Raw genomic sequence first — 3205 nt, forward strand, 5'->3', positions numbered from 1 at the left:
CTCAGTTTGATGTTTTTCTCTCTCTCTCTCCCTCTCCCCCTCTTCCCCTCCCTTTCATTCTCACTGCAAAGCAAGGGGGAACAAATCCTCTGGTGAGGATTAACAAAAATATATAAATAAATAAATAAATAAATAAATAAATAAATAAATAAATAATGATAATAATAAAATAAAAATAAATCTGACTTCTTAGAAGTTCTTTTCTTAGCTCTTGGGGACAGATTTTAAAAAAATAAAGTTCAGATCATGTGATATTTATCTTTCTCTGCTGGCTTATTTCACTTAACATAATGCTCTACATCTCCTTCCATGTTGTTGCAAATGGTAGGAGCTCCTGCTTTTAGGAGTGGGGGGAAACTGGTGTATTTGAGGGAGCTTCAGCATCCGGAGATAGTGGCCTGTGGAGTACCCCACCACCATCCAAGTCCTGAGATGCAGTGATCCCCTGCCTGTCTGCCACCATTCCCCAGAATGGACCGCCGCGGCCTCCTGCCCTTCCAGCTGTGGTGCCCTCGACCCTTTGGCACCTACTCACGGAACCAGCCATGCCCACCTTCAACCCTCAAGCCCTCAGCCTGTTCTGAGTCAGGCAGCAGGGTTGAGCCAGAACATGGGCCTGCCCACTAAGAGAACACACCATCTGCCTTAGCCACGAAGGTCCCTTCCTCCCAGCAGCATCTGCTGGTGATGAGGGTCAGTCCTGCTGGACATGTGGTATGTCAATCAAGCCTGGGAATACAAAGGAGAAGGTAGCCTTCTTTGTGGCCCACCAGTGTGGTGGCGGCAGTCGGGCCAACCCCATGAATGTCAAGAGGCACTGGGGCAGTGACAGTTCCAAAGTCAAGCAGAGGAGGTGCGGTCCTGAGTCTATTAATGCTCCACCGGACCCAGGAGGGCAGCCAGTGAGGCTGTGGACCTGCTCTCTGTGGCTGAGATGGTGGCCCTGCTGGAACAGCAGGCTGCCCTGCAGAACTATCCACACCCGGGTACCCCAGCGCCTGTGTCAGCAGAGGAGGGTGGTTCTGCCAAGGGGCTGGGGTCTGAACGGTAGTCTGGTAGCGGGGACTACAGCCATGTGGCTGAGGCGGTGGCTCATTTTGAAGCCCAGAAGGACAACCCTCCAGCATAGGGCTTCCACAAGGAAGAGATGCCTGGGCCAGGCCTCAGGGTACGCATTGCCTTCCATATCTCCAATGGCCGAGAGCCCTGTGCACCAGATGGCAGGTTGTCCAATGGGAGTGGGGGCCAGCCAGGCTGTACCTACCTAGGCAGCCCAGACTAGGGGCCTGATCCAAGGACAAGATTACCTGTGACCTGTACCAGCTCATCAGTCTCTCTCAGGATGCCTTCCCTAGCAATGTGGAGTTCCTTCTGGCCAGAATAGACCAAAGCCAGGGAGGGGGAGGCCCCAGCCCCTGCCAGGCCCAAGGACACTCCCCCAGGACCCCTGCCACCCCCTGCCTGGGACTGCTGAGCATCTGGCTTCCACCTGGATGTGGTGGTGACAGGCATAGTGGACTAGTGCATCTTTTTTGGCAAGGATGGTACCAAGAACGTGAAGGAGGACACAGTGTGCCTGACGGTCAGTCCTGAGGAGCTACCCCCACCTGGCCATCTCTTCTTCCTCCAGTCCTGGGGGCCAGATGGGCCTCACGAGCCACTCCCAGCAGACTCACCAGCCACTGAGAGCACAGCAGACACCTCCCTGTGCTGCCCATACTGGCAGATGTCACACGACTTCCTGGAAATCAGCTTCAAGATTTAGAGGCTGCTGAAGCCACGGCAGTACATGATTCTGCTTTCCGAGCATATGCTGGTCAAGATCTTCAGCTTCCTGCCCACCGGGTCCTGGCTGCCCTCAAGTGTACCTGTCACCACTTCAAAGACATCATCAAAGCATTCGGTGTTTGGACCACAGACTCCCGCTGGAGCCGAGACTCCCTCTACCACGATGATCCTTGTAAGAAAGAGGGGCCATGTGTCACTCTGCCACTGGCACCCTAAGCCCTACCACCATGACCTGCCTTAGGGATGCTCCTACTGGATATGCTGCAGCCCAGTCCATTGAGAGACGCCTGGGTCTGCAAGATAACAACTGGGTGCTGCCCTGCAATGGACCTGGTGGGGGCGGGGGCCGGGCTGACAGGGAGGAGGGGAAGTGAATCCAGGGAGGGTGGAAGCCCACCCACCATGCCCGCCCCTCTCCATGGATGCCTAGTGCCAGAAATTGGTCACCAGCCCTATCCCAAGTTTGGACAGTGTCCTGCTGGGGTTTAAGGAGATGAACTAAGAAAGCACTCTGACTGATTGGCCCCTATTGGTTTTCTGTTCTTAAGACCCAGGGTCAGTGACCCTCGTGGAAGGTTTTTTTAACTAGCATCTCAAGTTCCTTTTCCATTCAGCCCTAGCACCCTTCCTGACTCTCTTCACCCCAGAGACCCACCAGCAGGGAGCAGACAGCAGCTAACTTTGATACTACTTAAGGGTTCCCCCATCCTGGCCCCTTCTGGTCCCCCCTATCATCCCCATTCTCTGTCTTTGGAGCTGGTGTTCTCTCTCCCAAGAGGCTGGTGTTCTCTCTCCCAAGAGGCTACAGCACCTAAAGCTGGTACCTCTCCTAACCTGTGCCAGAGCTTACCTCCTCTTAAGGAATTGGGGGCCATTCAATCACAGATAAAACTGGGTACATTTCATGGCAGCCTGTCATTTCTATGTTTCCCTATTAAAACAACAAAAATCAGTTTTTTCCTTAACCTCAACTAGTCTCTCCATTTCCCCCAAAGGGGAAGAAAAAAGAAAGTTAAAATATAAAAATTTCCCTCCTCGCATCATTTAAGCTATTTACCATCACCACAGCTAAAAAAATAAAGAAAAAAAAAGCTATGAAGACCTTTGCCTTGCTCTTGACAGTGGGGGGGGGGGGCAGTGGACAGGGATTCTGGGTTTGAATTTGGTTGTTTTTCTTCTTGTCTGGGTACTTGTTCAGGCTTTAGGATCTCCACCCTCAGCCACATATGTTTCTTTGGAAAAAGTCTTTGGTTAACCAAGACCTTGATTTTTTAGGCAAGTGGGTCTGGGGTGTTTCTGTTTGTTCTGTTTGGGTTTTTGTTGTTATTGTTCTTGTTCTTGTTTTATCATCCCTGTAGTTCTGGAAGCCTCTGGTGTGTGGCATCTGACCAATTTTGAATTTGTCCTTTCTATAAAT

At 51.7% G+C, this 3205-nt stretch overlaps 1 pseudogene; it reads left to right on the plus strand.

The window, feature by feature from the left end:
* Window positions 1–350: 350 nt before the first annotated feature.
* Window positions 351–2162, plus strand: LOC118720112 (annotated as a pseudogene).
* Window positions 2163–3205: the final 1043 nt, after the last annotated feature.

Source organism: Pipistrellus kuhlii, unplaced genomic scaffold (assembly GCF_014108245.1).
Source record: "Pipistrellus kuhlii isolate mPipKuh1 unplaced genomic scaffold, mPipKuh1.p scaffold_m20_p_16, whole genome shotgun sequence".
In the NCBI taxonomy this organism is placed as follows: Eukaryota; Metazoa; Chordata; class Mammalia; order Chiroptera; family Vespertilionidae; genus Pipistrellus; species Pipistrellus kuhlii.